The sequence below is a fragment of the Silene latifolia genome, unplaced genomic scaffold, assembly GCF_048544455.1.
Source record: "Silene latifolia isolate original U9 population unplaced genomic scaffold, ASM4854445v1 scaffold_75, whole genome shotgun sequence".
In the NCBI taxonomy this organism is placed as follows: domain Eukaryota; kingdom Viridiplantae; phylum Streptophyta; class Magnoliopsida; order Caryophyllales; family Caryophyllaceae; genus Silene; species Silene latifolia.
The window spans coordinates 4,682,835-4,702,437 of NW_027413661.1; the positions used below are offsets into that span (position 1 = coordinate 4,682,835).

Here is a 19,603-nt window from a genome sequence, read left to right on the forward strand (position 1 = left end):
TATTCACAACATCATTTTATCACAACCATGACTCCCCTAATCCTAACATAAAAGGAATTAGCTACTCATGCTCATAACGAAACTAATAACAATAATCGAAGAATCAATCAAATACAGGATATGGAGATTTAAGGAATGAAATTACATAAATCAATAACAACAATTAAACACAGTAATTAAGAGACTAGTAATTAAGAGTGCAAAAAATGAATTAAATCAAAAGAGTAAAGAGAGATTACAATGTTTCGAGATCCGGTAAGAAAGAACGAAAGCAACGTAACAAAGGGGAGAAATTGTCTACTGAGTAATTAAGAGCAAAGTATCAGACTCCAAAGTGTTTTTAGACCTAATAACGTCTTCTCTTTATATAGAGAAGATATTTTATTAACCTAAACATAAGATATTAAATAATACGATTATAGACAAAAGTCCTTGATCAAGTAATATAGAACTTCTCGATCGAGTAACTTTCCAGCAAAACCTCTCGATCGTACAGAAGATGTCTTCGATCGAGGAACCTTGAAATGCCCTCTTTCGACCGAGTACAACAAGGACTCGATCGAACACTATTGACCACCAAATCCACTCGATCGAACGGAAAAGGCTTTGATCGAGTACTCAGCCACTGAACCAGCTTGCTTTCTTCGTTGGTTAGCTTCCAAGACCACTTCACACTTCCCGAGGCATAGTAAATCCAATCCAAATCTTCCATCTCCATAAATGCATGCTAAGGGGACTGAAAAAGGCACGATCCCTCTACTTTCGGGTCCGTTCCTGCAAATAAAGTAAACCAAACCAAAGTGGCCTATTCGGGGCATATCGTAGTATAACACTACGAGAACTACATAGAAATGCGTGCATAAGAGGCCAGAAAGGACTATGTAAAATTCACGTATCAATTGCTACCATGAGGACCTTCTCAAGCTTCTCGACTTGTATGAGTTTCTACGATGTTCTCCGGGCCGGTACGAGGGCATTGATAGAGAGGTCGGCTATGGGGTCGTTGGTGGCTGCTTGGCGTGAGATTTGAAGGGCTTCGATTAGGTCGAACCTTTGCCTGATCCGTGCTATGTTGGACCGTTACTGGGACACAACATGGTCGTTTAACATGGAGTTTGGGGAGGTTGGTGTCACCTTGGAGGACTTTGCCATGATATCGGGCCTTCCTTGTGGCGAGACTCCTGTTAAGTTCACGAGATGCCGAAGAGAGTGTCTTCCGCCGACTGACATCACTCCTTTCCTGATCGCGAACTCCTATGTGAGGGAAAACTTCAGGGGAGGGTGGCGGTTTTTGTTCTAGCGCCGTTGGCGAGTCCGAAGGTTGAGGCTGAGGCTGAAGCGCAGGAGGTGCGGTTGTGGTTAAGGTACTTCTTGGGTACCACGTACTTTGGTGACAAGGGTGAGCGCTTGTCGACCAAGGTAATTCCTTTGCTTGCCGACCTGGACGCCTTGGGTCAGTTTAACTGGGTGACGCCAGCTTTCGCGAGTTTTACCCACTACCTTCATGCTGCAGTTCATCCCGAGGTGATGGGGGATGGGAATTCTCCCGCTTTGGTTGGTCCCGGCCTCATCTTGGAGGTACGGGCATTTTTTTATTTTTTTTGTGGTTGAGTTTTGGATTGATTTTAAGTTTGGCAATTTTTGAAAAATTGGCTAATTTGTGGTTTCTGTGTTTTTTTCCAGGCTTGGTTGTATGCTTACTTCGTCCCCTTGTACCCGAGGACGGCTGGTGACGTTCTTTCGGCTTACCCTGCTGTGAGGGCTTGGACGGTGGCTCGGAAAAAGTCGACCAAGTCAATTTACGAGGACTGTAGGCATTGGGTGAACGCCCTCCGAGTTGGTGACGTAAGTTGTTGCTTCTTATCTCTTTTGTTTTCTATAAACGGATAGAGATAGGGTGACTAGGTAGCCTTGAAAGCCCAATTAGTTGATTAGTTTTGCCTTGAGTGCAGTTTGTCGGATGGCCTTGGGAGCACTACACAGACGTACTGGCCGCTGTCAGGGAGCGTCTGCGACCTCGCAGTTCCTAGCGTTTGTTCCTCGAGACGTCGATCGAGCCAGTTTGGTGCCTGTGCGAGCGTCTAGCTCGTTAGTGTTTTAGTGAGATCTTTGTGGTACCGGCCGATTCGCCTAGGGTGTTGTTCCAGGAGTCGACACCCGATGAGGTTGAGGAGCACCTTCAAGTTCGCGGAGGTGAGGATCTGTTGTTACGGGAGGCCGACTACGACACCTTTCGCTTGTTGAGGCTTGCCTGGTACCCGATTGAGGTATGTTTTCCTCTGTTCTTTGTTTTCATTGCCTCCTTTTGACAGAAGAGTTTGTTACCTTCAACGTGGATCCATATTGTAGGGTGTCGACGCATTGATAAGGACCCAACCCCCAGTTTTCCCGACACAGCCCATCATTCAGGGGCCGGGTGGTGAGGAGCTACAGCTGCATTTCCAGAGCCTGAGGCCGCTGAGGTGACCGACATTAGCATGGAGTGGAGGTTGACGGTTTTGAGGGTAAGTTTCTGATTTGAATACTCCTCCTCAATTGTATTTTGCCTTGCATTTTTGTTGTATTGAAGGACTTTTCTGGTTGTAAGTGTCGACCGCTAGTCATCAGGCTTTGTGGCAGATGGCTAACCGATGGAGAGCACTTGCTGGTGACCGGGTTGCGAGGGAGTCTCGGCTCGCACAAGTACTTTTTGTTGGTTGTTTTTGTGTGTTTTTGTGTTGTCTTTCACGTTTAGATCTTAATGACATGTATTGTGTTTTGCAGGGTACTGCGGATCCGGCGGAGCTCGCTCGGGTCCGTGTTAAGTTGGACGCAGCGAGGTCGACGATCCAGGCACAGGAGCTGGGGATCATCAGTCGGGACCAGGAGCTGAGGCGTCGTGAGGACGGGTTGCGGAGCCGAGATGCGAAGATTGCCTCTCTTAGGGCTCAGTTGGCTACGACGGAGGAGCTTCGCGTCACGATGGAGTAGGAGACGTTGGAGAGTTCTATGGAGAGGGGGCCCGAGCAGTAGGTGGTGTCTGCCTTGGCCGTGACTCCTCATGAGACCTGCCCGTGTCTTGGGCTTTTTTTTTGTACATATTTACATTTTGCGTGAGGCGGTTTGTATATATATATATATGTTGTGTTTGGCTTTTTTTTGTGTTGTGTTTCAGAGAAGCACGGTCAGCTGCTACTTCTCTTTTGCTTTGTATTTGTTCCTGCATCGTTAGTGTAGAAAACAAGCAACAGGTAGCACGCACGCATAAACGTAAACATGCAAAAGCATTTGAAAACAAAATAACCACGATGACTCGAAGTTAAAATTTGAAAATTATGTTTTGAAAATTCCGCGACAGGTCGTCACGTTTGGATATTTCAAAAGAAATTGATTTGAAATTTCGAGCAATTAACTCGTGTTTGAATTAAAATGCATCGAACTTTGCTGAAATTAATTTGTAACTCGAAATAGGAACTAAAACTTAAACCGTCACGGATAAATTTCAAAAGGGATTTATGCGAGTGACTTAATTTGATTTATGTGAGATCAAGACTCAGATCTTTAAGAGCTTGAATTTTTGAAGAAAATTGATGTCGTGTTATCAATTTTCGATTTTTGCGGGAAATGCGAAAAAGCGAAAAAAATTTCGGAATTTTCGACTGACATATAAAATTTTGACTGACATATAAACGATCCATCGCGGATTGGGGTGACTAGCCCTTCCCCCCTAAAAAAAGAAGAGAAAAGACCCGTATGTTTAATGCTGCGTCATGGAAACCGTGCCGGATTTCGTAAAATGCGAAAACAAGGAATCAAGGTGCGAGCCATATGGCGAGAGAATCTAGGTGTCAGAATGAAACACAACTTGACAGGGACAAATCAAGGTGCGGAACTTGAGGACCAGCCCACAGAGGCGCGAGGCCAAGGGCGATGGAAAGGAGCTTCCCCATTTTTCGGAAAAAAAACGCTGATTGTTTTGTATAAATAGGGACGTTTGCGCTTCATTGTTTCATCATCCGAAACACGAAAACATCTCTACGAAAACCTTTCTTCTTCTTCCACAAAATAATTCATGGATGCTTTCGAAAATGGGTTGCGACATTGGTCTCGGGATTTGTCGCCTCCCGAGAAATATCAACTCGTTGTAATGGGAGATGGTCAATTGTTGGTGCCTCGTCAATTCAAGGTACAATCCTCGTTCCTTGAAGCATGCTCTCGGTTTGGGATTCGAAACATCATGTTTTCGTATTCCCGAAGGGTGAAATTTGTCCTCTTGCCGAAGAAGTGGGCGCCATTGGTGGATGGCCGGGTTGTACTCCGGTGTTTCCCCTAACTCGGTTGTGTTACAAAGAGAAGTTTCTTTCAATGTTGGGCTTGTCAACAAGTTAAGTCAACTTTCTCCTTGCTCCCCATGGTGTGGATATGTTGGCTCTTATCAACATTTTCTAAAACCGGTTGGATGCTAATATTTCGGAGGTGGCTAGGAGAAGGGCTCTTGCCTTTTGCCTAGTGCATGCATACCTCTTCGTCGATGCCTTGAAGAAGGAGGGGTCAAAGTGTTATGGTAGCATGACCCTTGTGCACATAGTTGAGCAAATGGAGCATGGTAGGGATCTATCATAGTTGGTGCTTGGCGAGATTATCCAAGCTTTGGACAAGAAGGGCTCTTGTGGAGAAGCTCCTTCGTTTGGATCTCCAAGGATCCTCCAAGTATGGCTATTGGAGAGGCTAAGGTATGTAGAGCCTCCGGTCGATTCTTCTTCTTACTCCTTCCGTCACCTTACTATGAGGAAGAAGTTGTTCTCGGATAGTTTTGCATCCACCGAGGCCTATTGGACCTCGAGATTGGTGGAGGAGGGTGGTCCTCATATCTGTTGGATGGTGCCATGGTGGCACTTGAGGTCTTTCACGGGGTTGCCTGATTCGGCCGCTATTTCTTGTTCTTTAATAGTGGTGGGTTTGAAGGTTGCTTCCTTCATCTATCCCGAAAGGCTTATGAGGCAAATGGGGAGTCAACAAAATATGCCCGCTCAAGATACTCTCGTCCAAGAGAATGTTTTCCGGAACTCCGAGCTCGTGGAGGTCTTCGAAAGGTGGTGGTCCGCTCAGCCGATTTGGGAGGTACCAAACCCCGTTGCCACGACATGGGCGACTCCCGCTTATGTCAAGTGGTCAAGAGCTCAAACCTTGGAGGAGAGGTCCCCATCTCGTAAGGACGAGGTCGTCGACTTGAAGTATAGAGAGGTTGGCAAGGCCAACCAAGCCTTATTTGACGACTTTGTTGATGAAGCTAGCCCGGATGTAATGAGGCCACCAAAGAGGAGAAGCGCGGGTCCCAAAGAGGTAGTGGGGTCGACTCATATTTGGTCGATGCAGCTTTGGTGTTATCGGGGATGAAGTAGCAGTCTTTGAAGACTTCAACACCCGGGTGTTTGGCCTTGGCTACGGAGTCATAGATTGGCTCAGGAAAGCCGATGTAAAGCTCAGATTCTCCCTTAGGGATGAAGTATCCATTGAGAGTCAAATGGTATGGACAGAGGATGACTCCGTGCTTTTTGCGCTTCCGTATTAGGAGGTTCATCTCCTGGATGTCTTCATCGGTAGGCTCATAGCCTAGCACGAAGGGGATGTTGGGGACCTTAGCCTGTTTCAAGGGAGGCAAGGTGCTCTTCAGCGGATTGAGAGGTAGACCTGGGAAATAACCCTGGCGCATCAAAATGCGGTTGACTGTGAGGTTGGAGAACATGTCACAATCAAAGGGTGATGACTCATCGGTTAAGGCATTCAGAGCTTGGAATCCCCACATTTCGCTATCGTCTTCCTCAATGACTTGGGAGGCTATTCCCTTTTTCATGATATCCTTGATCGGGGAAGCGTGAATTGTGATTATCTGTAGGAAATATCGGTATACTTCCCTTTTAATTATTAGGATTATAACGAAATTATAATAATGAAATTGCTAGTCATAAATGAAATTGCATAAACAAAATAGTAGAGATTAAGAATCAACCTTTGGTCCTAGCAAATATGGCCTAAGAACAAATATCGAATTGATATTCTCCTAATTGTTGCACCCAAGATGCTATGAGAAATGCCCCTCAATTTGCTAGAATGAGATCCCCTTTTTGCTTGAAGAGGAACCCTAATTTCTAATCGATTTTTAGGGTTTTTGTTTTGATGAGAGTTGTTAGGAAAATGAATGAATAAAATGATCCTCCTATCTCTCCTAATATAACCGAAAAGGAGAGAAATAGGAAGATATTTTTTTTTCTTTTTTTTTTCTAAACCGTGTACTTCCAAAATGGGGAGAGAAAAAAAATCTCCTTATTTTTGGTAGTTATCATTATGTATAAAATGTGTATATAATTACCAATTGTCAAAAATATCGACATGTATTAATAAGTCCACTCATAACAGTTTGCAGTCGATTTATCAATACCGGTCTGTCAACATTTATTATGACAATATCGTATAATATATACATTAATTATAAATATTTCATATTTATAATTTGCTTATTAAATATAACTGGTTATGTTTAATTACGAATTAACATCTTAATTCGTTTAAGCTAACATTATATACATTAATTAAATATAACATATTATATTCAATTTACGAATTGACAGTTAATTCATCTCAGCTAATATTATTTAATTGTATTAAATAACCGTCTCATCATCACATTGACTAACTGTTTAGTCAAATACATGAACTAACCTTTTAGTCATATAAGGCATCAATGTGATTATATCTTCATACAATCACATCTCTCATACACATCCTTTAGGTGTGACTTTTAGGGACCAGTTGATCACCGCCATCAGTATGATAATAACGTCAAACTTTCTAGCAAGCCAACCGTTATTAAGTAATCGTTAATCAACTGATAAAATACTAAGTATAAGGATACCCTTGTGAACCTATAAGAGATTTATAAATGTTATCACACTAATTGTGGAGGACACAAGCTCCAACAATCTCCCACTTGTCCTCACAAGTGTATGTGCGATAACCGATTCTCATATCCTAAAATTTCTCCCACTCAATGTAAAACAATTTGCAAAATTCGTATTCACAAAGGTCGTATTTTACAAGTGATCAATATCAAGAGTGGTTTCCCCGACTAGAGAGTAACTTAACTTAACTGATAAACGAATCATCATTCGAGCATGGCCATGCATTTCAGTTACAACTCCTCGAGTGGCCCTGAGAAATAACTAAACCTGATAAAGGTTGGATATTTTCTTCAACTCGAATCCTGCAGATATAAGCACAAAGATGAAATGACCCGGTGACAATCGCTTAGCCTCCTGTTACTGGAGACCATGAGAAAGAAACCAAAGTCACCCAAAAACTGCCTTAATCTCAAGAGACAGTCGATAGTCAAAAGAATCGACTCTAGGAACACAATGGACGTCCAATCCACGACCTGGCACCGAATGTTTTTAAACATTTTGGACTCCATTACGTTGTCACAATTTTTGTCCTACGAGGTATCGTTATAACTCGCATCTGTGATCGATCAGCCAACTGTTTGACTTATGGCTCGTTGAACCCACCATCAATCAACTTCACAAAATAATAGCCAGAGTTATCAGCTCATGTAGGCGATTATGGACCAAAACAAATATAATGTAATTCAGTTCACTTTGTGGCGTTCAATGTTGTCGTACAATCCACATGAAAAATAAAATATGAAATAAAACGATGAAGTTATAAATAGTATATGAAAAAGATAATGTATCGAATCCATAATCAACTACTACAACTCAGGAACACGTTTAATTCCCATGGAAATAACGTGCCCTTCATGCTTATCATATGACAAAGGTTTAGTGAGAGGATCCGCGATTTTGTCATCCGAAGCTATCTTGTCAATCACTATCTCCTCTTGCTCCACGTAATCACGGATCAGGTGAGCCTTCCGATATACATCTCTATACTTGTTGCTAGACTTAGGCTCCTTAGCCTGGAAGATGGCACCTCTATTGTCACAATAGATGGTGATCGGGTCATTCGAACTAGGAACTATGGTAAGTCCTTGTAAGAATTGACGCATCCATATAGCTTCCTTTGCTGCTTCCGAAGCGGCATAGTACTCGGATTCAGTAGTAGAATCTGCTACAACTTCCTGTTTGGAACTTTTCCAGCTGACCGCAGTACCACTAAGAGTAAAGTCGAACCCGGACTGAGATTTCGAATCATCTCGATCCGTTTGGAAGCTAGCATCTGCGTAACCGATTGCGCATAGCTTAGTATATCCTCCATAAGTCAATACCCAATCCTTAGTCCTCCGTAGGTACTTAAGGATGTTTTTAACAGCTATCCAGTGTGTTTCACCTGGATTCTTTTGGTACCGACTCATCATACTCAATGCATATGCCACGTCTGGACGTGTGCATATCATGGCATACATGATTGATCCTATGGCTGATGCATAAGGAACACGACTCATGCGCTCAATCCCTTCAGGTGTCGTGGGTGACTGAGACTTGCTCAAATGCATCCCCTTCTTGGAGTTGGTCATTGGTCGGAGACAATCTTTTCGGTAACTTGTCGTTAGGAGCACCTAGACCAAAACACAATTTATAACTTCACAAACAACTCTACAATTAGTAAAGTGGCAAGTAAAGGTCGGATCCCAAGGGACGGGAATTGAGATGAGATTTCTATTGCAACTAGTGGTGTCTTAGGGGTGTCACAATTGGGGTTGATGTAGAAGGTCACTAAACTAAATAGCAATGAAAATAAACAAGCAAGATGAATTAAAAGGGTTGTAAACAATTGATAAAAAGCACTAGGGTGTCATGGGGTCATAGGGGAATCATGGGAATTGATCATACAAACATGTTCTCAAATTATAAGCAAGCAATTATTGTTGTGATGGATTGAGTTGGGTTATATCTTACAATCCTAGGAAAGTTTGGGTCCCGGAGCTAAATCGATTAGATTGTACAATACCTACAAGTCGACTTAATCTTCCCTACTCAACAACATGCATGGTCTAATGAGACTCGAGTTGGTTTATGTCTTACAAGTCTCATTGAAAAGATAGGTGATGGGTAAAAAATGCAAGGATTCATAGGCTCGCATTTCATCAAACATAACATGTGCATGAGTTGAGATCAAAACAAGCAAGCAAATAAACCATGAAAGCATATTAATTTAAGCATGAATCATTCCCCATGTTGGTTTCCCCTAATTACCCATTAACACTAGCTAGGTGACTACTCACTCATTATCATGTTGAACATGCTAGCAAGGTTCTCAATCATACTAACAAAGTGAAACATGATGAATAAATGAAAGTAATTAACAATAATTAAAAAGGGATTAAGAGAATTATACCTACTAATGATTCCAATAATAAAGCAAGAATAAAAGAAGTACTTGATGCTTGATTGAGAGGTTGTCAATCTCCCAATAATAACCCAAGTAATCTTCAATTACCCAAAATAAAGGATGAATAAAAGAGAGATTAAGGAAATAAAACTTGTATTAAAACTTGATTAATTGTTGATTACATAACTAAAGAGAGATTTGATTGATATTATTTACACTAAAGATTGCTAAGAAGAACATGTTCTTCCAATTAGACTAATGGGGTATTTATAGTGGAAATTAGGAGGATGTATTAGGGTTAACTAAGGGCTTAAATGATGATTAAGTCCCTACTTAAGGAAACGCCGGTATTTTTAGAAGGATGGGCATCTTTCTTGAAGCTTGAAGAAACGAAGTTGTGCTGTCTTGGAATCCGTGCGTCTTAGGCACGGGACGGCCGGATTCGAGGGTCTCTGCCTGGGCGTTTGATGCGTGTCTTTTATATGATGTTTTACACCCTATTTTACACGCATTTCAGAGCTCAATTGAGTAGTTTATGCTACTATTTCCCTTGTTTCGTGTATTTCTTCCTTTTCTTGTGATTTTGTAGGAATATGAAGATTTCAGCGGAAAATAAGCCGAATCCGTCCCTAAGTATTTAGCATTGCATTTGACATGAAGTATTGACTCGAGGAATGAGCTTGGTGCGCGTTTCAAGGCCTAAAGATAGCAAAAGCATGGGTGCGTACGAGTTTAACAAGCAAAGAAGCATTTCACGATATTGCAGCCTGCTTCAGATGGCTATATCTCGGGTTCTAGAGTAGATAATCGAGTGATTCCAATTGGAGGTGAAATCTTATCCTCTTAGCTTTCCAACGCCGTGAGAATCGCTTTATTTCGATAAGTAACGAAGAAATGGCAGCTGTTTTAAGATCGGTGCGCGCTGCAGGAATCGTCCGAATGCAATTCTGTACAGCACCTTTGGTCGATCGACTGGCCTCAGTGGTCGATCGACCACCACGCGAGCTGATGCGCAAATTAAAAGATCGAGAATTCCAAAGCCCATTGTGATTAGGTTTAGGAATGAAGGTTACGCAGGATTATTCCTATAAAAACATAACCTTAGTTTTCAGAATATTCATTCAGTTTTATCATCGAGTTCCAAAAATACAGTAGCTATTTTCGTAGTTTAGAATTCTCAATAAAGTTCGTACTTTGCTTTCGGATTCCTCTTGTTCGTTTGCTTCGGTAATTCTAATCTTTCAATTCCTGTATTGTTATTTCGTTTCATTAGTATTAGTTCTTGCTAGATAGAATCCCAAAGCCCTAGTTATAGTTTTATGCGAATTTGTTCATCAATTATTTCAATTATGCAATTCTTTATGTCTATTATCAAATTAGTTCTTATTATTTGCATAAGTATGAATAGCTAAACACCCCTTGCTAGGATGTAGGGGATCTATGGCGTAGATGGCATTAGAATAGGTGACCCCGCATTAGGGCTTGGTCGATTGACTGGTTTATCTGGTCGATCGAGCTTGTTTGGTCGATCGATCGGGGTAGCTGGTCGATCGACTAACTCAGCGTCTTGTTTTGCTTTGTTTGTTTCGTTAAGTGCTTTATCTTTCAATGAGACCGAGAGGAGACTTGATAGATGCTTAAACTTGACCATCCCGTAGATCGAGAGATAGGAATGGACAATAATTAACGAATTAAAACGACTAAATTGCTAAGATCGAGAGATAACGTGATTTAGTTTGCATAAGGAATCATTAATCAAGAACGAGAGTTAGTATTAATGAGACTTAGGGATTAGTAGCATAGGCCGAGAGGTAGTTACTATTTAACATGGACCGAGAGGACTTGTTTTCCCCATCCTTCGCGACCGTATTTCGAAGTTACCTAGGATTATGTGCCATCGCAACTATAGTGAACCGACCGTCTTAGCATTCCTTTTATCATTTGCTTATTCCTATTTTTATTCCTTGTTTATTTATTTTATGTTTTTAGACTTAGTTATAATTCATATCAAAACCTCCCTCTTTATTCTGATTAGATCGAAATAAAAGCAACTATAATCTCCCTACCTCCCTGCGGATCGACCCTGTTACCACTAGCTTCTGTTAGTTTTAATAGGTTTTATAAATATTATTTTTGGTGCACACAACGACAGGCATCAAATTTTGGCGCCGTTGCCGGGGAGGCAGCGCTAGTTTTAGTTGTTTTTGATTTTAGTCTGTTTTTCGCCTCAAGAGAATACTGAGTACCTTGAGGCAGTTCTTATCATCTTCTTTAGTGTTGTTTATTTGCAGTACTTCAGGAGGGTCCACTCATGTTCCATTCTCAGGAGCAGCAGGTGCTGTTTTGTGAGAGATGCGGCGGAGTTGGACACACATCCGAGGCATGCAGGCACCCTAAGGAGAAGATGTTTGCTTTCCATCAACTTCAGCTCGACAATTCGTATAATTACGCTCCTACTTCACCGCAGCAACCATATGAGCCTCCTTATGAAGCCCCACCACCATCCACTCCGTCAAGAAGAGTTGAAAACGAAGTTGCGAGTTGACGAGTCTAGTCTGTTGCTTATGGTGGAGGTACAGAAGAGTAATGAGGCAAACCAGGCCTTAATCACGAAGCTGATATCTCAAATTGCTACATTAGACAAGAATGCAGCTGAGATACCGAGGCAATTTCACTCTCTGAATCAGCGTATTGAGACCGTACATGCAATGACGCTGAGGAGCGGGTCCGCTCTTGATGGACCTAAGAAAGCTGTTGGAAAAGGAAAGAAGAAAAAGAGCGAGAAGAAGACGGACAACAGCGATTCCGGTTGATCGACCACTTCACCCGGTCGATCGACCAGTCCGCGACATACAGCAGCTACTGTTCCTGTAGAAGTCAGTCGATCGACTGACATGCATGGTCGATCGACTGACGACACTGCTGTAGGTGAGTCCTTTCGTCCTCCAATGCCCAATAATTTGATGGATCACTTGTTTCGGGGTATGACAACTCCGACAATATTGAGGCAAGACCCGAGTGCTGATGGGTTAGTCCCGGCTCCGAAGTATGACCCGATGTCGATTAATGGTTCATATCTGAGACGGTCTGAAGAAGGGTCAAGTCACAACAAAGACAAAGTAGTGGATTTTCAGCCTAAGTTTCGATGCGGTGTGAGAGACCTAGAAGAGAGGGCAAAGCTACTTCGATGACCCCTTATCCGAGAAAGACTAGTGCCGACCAAAGATGAGGTAACATTCGATAAATTTAAAGATGTCGTGCGTAGTCTTAACGTTCAAATTCCTTTCTTAGAGCTAGTTAATCAAATACCTGCATATATGAAGTTTATGAAGCAATTGCTAGCTAAGAAGAGGTCTTTGAATGTTGTGGAGTCAGTGCATTTAACTGAAGAGTCTAGTTCATACTTAACTCACACTTTCGCTACTCATAAACCGTCCGACCTGTAGTAGTTTCTCCGTCCCCGTAATATTGGTACCATCTCAATCGAGAAGGCATTATGTGATTTAGGGGCTAGTGTCAGTGTTATGCCTTTGAGTCTAGCTAAGAAGTTGGGATTGACTAGATTTGCCCCGACATGATCGCGTGCAAATGCCGACCGTTCTGCGATCAGCCAAAGAGGGGTCTTAGAGAATGTGCCTGTTCAAATTGAAAAGTTCTTTTTTCCTGTTGACTTTGTTGTTTTGGATATTCCTGAAGATGTCAACACCCCAATTATTTTGGGAAGACCGTTTTTGCACACTGCTGGTGCAATAATTGATGTAGGAGAAAGAACTTTGAGATTTAAGGTAGGGAAGCACTCTATTATGTTTGCCCAGTCCCCTAGGAAGAAAGACCCCATGTGGCCCATGACCTGTAATATGATTTCTGAAAAGAAATCTTATTTTGTGCTTTCTGATGTGCCTGCCCCTGTGCCTATTCCTGTTATGACACCTCCGCCCCAGATTGGGAGCAATATGGAGGACAATTCTCTTGTTTTGAATGTTGCAGGAACCGGTTTGGGGAAGGAAGAGCCGCTCATTGCTCCAGCTGTGAAGGACCCAATTGTTCAGCGAGGCGGTCTAGGATGTCTTAGCTATGGCACTGATGAGGAACCAGATGAGGAGCCCAAGAAGAAGGAGCCAGTCAAAATTTCGGAGTCGGATCTCGAGTGTGAGGAGCTAGAGGATGATGGCCATGCTTGGGAAGATGCTAGAGATGATCCGTTGAGCATCCAAGTCGGAGTAGAGTGGAGTCCAGCTTCTGAGATGAGCACTGCGGAAGCTACTTCATGTAGACAGAAGCCTTGGTCGGAGATTTTCCGCAGTTTCCGTTGATTCGTTTCTTAGACCTTTTTTAAGACAATTTATTGCTTTTAGACTTTTTATCGTTTTTCGTGTGCGCGAAACTTCGCTTAGTTTGGTTTGCTTAGGTTTTTTATAAACTTTAGACTGCTACTTTGGGTTTTGCTCAAATTTTTGGGCGCGTTATTATGTGCTTTTGCAGGTATATGGACCATATTAGCTCAAGTTATTGAGCTAATTCGAAGAAATCAGAAAGTTACAAGAGTTTCTCGATCGATCGACCGGTCGTATGGTCGATCGCGAGCTGCGAAATCCAGGAGCTTCGTTCTGTTCACCTTGGTCGATCGGTGGGTGATGTGGTCGATCGACCGCCCAGAGCTGCTGTACCTGTTTTCGATCATTCCCCTGCTGTGTTTGGTCGATTTGCGGAGTCAAGGGAGTATTCCCTTCACTTTATTCTCCGCTTAATTTCTGATTTCTTCTGTTTTTCTTATTCTTGCACATAATTGTCGCTTCAAAATCGTTTTCTCGGTTTTACGCGCGGTACTTGTTTGTCTTTTCAGGTACTTTTTGGTAGCACTGCTGGCTACTGAAACCTCCTAGCTCACGCTGGTTTGGGGAGGTTTCATTTTCACTGCGCTTAAAGTCTTGTGAGTTCCCGATTTCCACTTCATGTCTCGTTTGTTTAATTTAACGCAAATTCCCGTTTCTCTTTTTATTTCATTACATGATTTTGCACAATGGGGACATTGTGCGATCTGGTTTGGGGAAGGGTTTTGCGTCGCATTTCATTTGCTTGCATTCACGTTTACATTTTGTCTTGCATTGTTGTTCATTTCACATTTATACATACAAAATCAAAATTGAAAATTGAAAAAATTTCAAAAATTTCAAAAAATTGCACGTTTATTTTAGCATTTAGGTCGAGTCGGAACGGTAGTATTTTAATGATGACATTGCATTTTCAGCTGTTTTATGCCTATGCCTTGCTAATTGACATGTTATTAGTAGAATCATATATGCATAGTCTACGAGTTTTCGTTAATTTACTTGCTGGACTTGAGACTTGACTTAAATTTTGGCAAACTACTTATATTCTGAGGTTTAGAGCTTATAACTGGTGTCATTCATGACCAGTTTATTTAGGATTGTGAGTAGTTACTCCTTATGAGACATGTTACCCAAATTTGCATAAATAGGAACTTAATCTGCTTAATACCTATATGCATTCGGGTTCGTGGTTAGTTGACACATGTGGAAGAGGTCACCCCTTTATTCATTTTGCCCATAAGCTTCACAAAGCCAAAAATAGCCTTTTGTCCCTTTTACTACATCCTATATTCAGCCCGCCTTTGTCAAGCTAGTAGTATTAGTCTTTGGGAATGTTCTTATTATTTTTGGTTGCATATGCTCTTATTGAGATGATGTTGGATAAAAAGAATGAAGGAGGAAAAAGAATTGAAAAATGAAAGAAAGAAAAAGAAAAAAAAAAGAACAAAAACGAGAACATGTTCGGAAAAGAGCCAAATCCGGACGGTCGACTGGACTCATTGGTCGATCGACTTAAGCCCGAGAAGAAAAAATCGAAATCGCATAATTCAAAGTCTTTTTAAATGGCGATTTTTGCTCCCATGTTGTATTTGTATCTTATGGGGAGTTGACTAATTATGGAGATTGTGAGATTTGTGCTTACTATTAGCACCGTTTCATCGATTTAATTTTGAGTAAGGAAGTGGATGTTGTTATAATTTGGTTTAGTTGTTACTAGCTTGGCTTTAACTCCTCATATCCAAATTCATTTTAGCCCCTTCTTACCCATTACCTCACATATCCATATTTACCTCGGCATGTGTCATGGTCTTTTATGGTTGGAATGCATATGTACGGTTGTAGAGATTATTTTCATATTAGACTGCAGGCATGTTCTTATAGGTCGTAGTTAGGTGAGCGTCATCACAAAATTACTTCTTTCTATCTTTTACATATACTCACCCGTATTCATTGAGTGATATGAGCGACCCGTGAGAGTCCAATTTTAAAGGTCTTGCAAGGTCGACGGTTCAGCAGTTTTTAACGACAACATAACTCGTTTGCATGATTCACATTGCTAATTGATTGTTGGTTATTGCATTAAATTGGTTTAGGCTTGACAGTTTGCAATTCGCTCTGAGATTGAACTCGTTCCATTAGGGTTTTAGGATCGAGTCTAGTTCTTGCTTGGGGACAAGCAAGGGTTTGGCTTGGGGAAGTTTGATGCGTGTCTTTTATATGATGTTTTAAACCCTATTTTACACGCATTTCAGAGCTCAATTGAGTAGTTTATGCTACTATTTCCCTTGTTTCGTGTATTTCTTCCTTTTCTTGTGATTTTGTAGGAATATGAAGATTTCAGCGGAAATCAAGCCGAATCCGTCCCTAAGTATTTAGCATTGCATTTGACATGAAGTATTGACTCGAGGAATGAGCTTGGTGCGCGTTTCAAGGCATAAAGATAGCAAAAGCATGGGTGCGTACGAGTTTAACAAGCAAAGAAGCATTTCACGATATTGCAGCCTGCTTCAGATGGCTATATCTCGAGTTCTAGAGCAGATAATCGAGTGATTCCAATTGGAGGTGAAAGCTTATCCTCTTAGCTTTCCAACGCCGTGAGAATCGCGTTATTCCGATAAGTAACGAAGAAATGGAAGCTGTTTTAAGATCGGTGCGCGCTGCAGGAATCGTCAGAATGCAATTCTGTACAGCACCTTTGGTAGATCGACTGGCCTCAGTGGTCGATCGACCACCACGCGAGCTGATGCGCAAATTAAAAGATCGAGAATTCCAAAGCCCATTGTGATTAGGTTTAGGAATGAAGGTTACGCAGGATTATTCCTATAAAAACATAACCTTAGTTTTCAGAATATTCATTCAGTTTTATCATCGAGTTCCTAAAATACAGTAGCTATTTTCGTAGTTTAGAATTCTCAATAAAGTTCGTACTTTGCTTTCGGATTCCTCTTGTTCCTTTGCTTCGGTAATTCTAATCTTTCAATTCCTGTATTGTTATTTCGTTTCATTAGTATTAGTTCTTGCTAGATAGAATCCCAAAGCCCTAGTTATAGTTTTATGCGAATTTGTTCATCAATTATTTCAATTATGCAATTCTTTATGTCTATTATCAAATTAGTTCTTATTATTTGCATAAGTATGAATAGCTAAACACCCCTTGCTAGGATGTAGGGGATCTATGGCGTAGATGGCATTAGAATAGGTGACCCCGCATTAGGGCTTGGTCGATCGACTGGCTTATCTAGTCGGTCGACTGAGCCGGTTGGTCGATCGACTGGGGTAGCTGGTCGATCGACTAACTTCGCGTCTGGTTTTGCTTTGTTTGTTTCGTTAAGTGCTTTATCTTTCAATGAGACCGAGAGGAGACTTGATAGATGCTTAAACTTGACCATCCCGTAGATCGAGAGATAGGAATGGACAATAATTAACGAATTAAAACGACTAAATTGCTAATATCGAGAGATAACGTGATTTAGTTTGCATAAGGAATCATTAATCAAGAACGAGAGTTAGTATTAATGAGACTTAGGGATTAGTAGCATAGGCCGAGAGGTAGTTACTATTTAACATGGACCGAGAGGACTTGTTTTCCCCATCCTTCGCGACCGTATTTCGAAGTTACCTAGGATTATGTGCCATCGCAGCTATAGTGAACCGACCGTCTTAGCATTCCTTTTATCATTTGATTATTCCTATTTTTATTCCTTGTTTATTTATTTTATGTTTTTAGACTTAGTTATAATTCATATCAAAACCCCCCTCACTGTTACAGTTAGACTGAAATAAAAGCAACTATAATCTCCCTACCTCCCTGCGGATCGACCCTGTTACCACTAGCTTCTGTTAGTTTTAATAAGTTTTATAAATATTATTTTTGGTGCACACAACGACAGGCATCAGCGTCTTTGGGAGAAGACGGGCGTCTTCTGGTGGCTGCTGCCCGGGCGTCTTTGGGAGAAGACGCACGGATTGTGGTGCTGGGGACGGGCGTCTTCAGGACAATCCGCACGGATTGCTGCTCAGTCTTGTTTCTTCTTCTTTTCTTCCCTTTTCTTCATAAAATCCTTGGGGATTTCCTTGGGGATGCAAGGATCTTTCCTCATCATTGCCCATCTACTATAATATGTACAAAGGCCTTCTAATCTTGTCTCTCCTTGATGCTTGGTCATTGAATTCAATCAATTTAGTCTCATTTTGCCATGAAAATGCAAGGTTTGCACTCCTTTCCTACCAAGGACACAAAACCTCAAAGAATATGCAAAATAAAGAACTAAAGACAATAAATGACCCAAATATGCACTAAAAAGCATGGGAATAAGGCTAATTCGGGGACTAAATATGCTCTAATTATGGTCACATCAAATATCCCCAAACCGAACCTTTGCTCGTCCCGAGTAAAGAGGTGACAAAGACTAGGACCATTATTTAAACTATCCTAATAACATAGCCGATATGAGACAATTAGCGGGTCTCACTCCGCCCCTTCAACTCACAACAAGACAACCATGATGTAGGATGCCTTCTTGCAAGGCAAGGTGGGTCTTGCCAAAATGGCGACACATCCAAACATTAAGCACACAAAATCAAATAATGGATGCATCTACAAAAGGAATAGCCACTTCCTCATCAAGTGGCGGAGTCAACTAAAAGGGAACAAATTTAAGAGCATATATTCCGTCACAAATACTAGTTCAACAAATCACTAAGGCTAAGAGGATGACACTAAATCACCTCCAAATGGTGTTAAACTAGACTACTTTCGTCCTCAATTTCCAAATACTTTCGTCAAGAGCGATCGGATGGCGTGGAATGATGATCCCCATGATGCTAGTAGCACATGACATGACAAGTCTCGAGTTCTCTACAAAAGTAAAGGTCATGGATCGTCCCAAGCTCGACAAAGTGGCTTGACAAAAAGGCTTTTTGTGAATGAAATGCTCAAATCGTTGTAAACAAGGGTGGATATGACTAGCATTCAAAAATTGACCTCATTCAACTTTCACATTTCAAAGATTAGAGATGGGGTTTGTCCCTTCCGTGCTAATGTCCTTTGCTTTCGCCAATCGCTTATTAGGCAACCGGTTAACCTCTAGACAATAGCTTTTCGGGGTGATAGTCACTCTGTCTTTGGGCGGTTGAATTCACAACCGTGTGGGGGCCCAATTCAATGGATCCCTTTCCAAAGCACGTCGAAGTGGTACGCCTCCATCAAAACGACTAAAATTCTCAACATTTCAACATTTCAAAACATTTGAGGTTTCCTTGGCAATAAAACGTTTCCACATAACAAAATCTTTGAAATGAGCACTTCAAACTTATTGATAGAAAGTATTTTTGGGTTGCCATACCACAAGGTCAATCAAGGTCACCTAGACAAGTTAACCAAGTCCACATCGCATCACGGGGTTGGATAGGTGACTCACATGCAAACCCTTGACTAGGCTTTGGGTCATGGGTCGAAAGACACTAGTATGACATAATCTAGGGTGTTTTACATCCATTCTAGTAGGCGAAGTTCTAAGTTGAAAAAGTATTTATAATGGCTTAGTTGCTCTTGTCAAAGTTCCCAATTAAGCACTTTTCAAAACATTTTATCAAAATGCAACTATATGCCATGATGCAACTATTATATACATCCTAATGCAAGTTATTCTACCAACTAATATGACATATAAACTAAATGCAAGTCCTAAGTTCACATTGTTATACCGCATCAATCAAAATAAAGCCACATAGTCATTAACATAAAGAGGAAAAAGGAGTTTGGAAAGATCATACCATGCGGTCTTCAATATCCTCATGTCTTGGATGTGGCGTAGTCGATCAATGTGAACAAGGATATAACAAGCACAATATATACAACAATATATACAAGACTACACTACAAAGGAAATGAACTTGTTTTTGGTTTTTCAATTTTCAAATTTTTATGGTTTTTCGAAATTTTTCAA

General features: G+C 41.3%; 1 pseudogene; it reads left to right on the forward strand.

Moving 5' to 3' along the window:
- The first annotated feature begins 1,108 nt into the window (after nucleotides 1-1,108).
- The window catches only part of LOC141640245 (uncharacterized), a 199,841-nt pseudogene continuing 181,346 nt past the window's right edge, over nucleotides 1,109-19,603 (forward strand).